Below are 340 nucleotides of genomic sequence, written 5' to 3'. Positions count from 1 at the left end.
GACCTGGAACTTCTGACTTTTACATCATTGCTCCATATTCCTTTAGAAGTTGGATATTGATTTCTCCCTCTGTATCACCCACATTTCCTCTGGTTACTTCCTCTTTGAGCTTATTAAACCTATCCATTTAAAAACAGTCATATGTTAAACTTGTGATAGAAGTCTAAAGTTGGCATCACAAAACAAAAATATGAATTCTAATTGCATACTCATAATCCTCCTGCCTCAGTTTCCTGGGTTTTAGGATTTACCAACATACATTACAATTGAAAGCTCAATTTTTTCAATACAAGTGGTTTTGTTATTTGAATTATAAACAGGACTCTACAATACAGCATTC

Source organism: Peromyscus maniculatus, chromosome 11, assembly GCF_049852395.1.
Source record: "Peromyscus maniculatus bairdii isolate BWxNUB_F1_BW_parent chromosome 11, HU_Pman_BW_mat_3.1, whole genome shotgun sequence".
Lineage (NCBI taxonomy): Eukaryota > Metazoa > Chordata > Mammalia > Rodentia > Cricetidae > Peromyscus > Peromyscus maniculatus.
Note: the sequence above shows the minus strand (reverse complement) of the source record.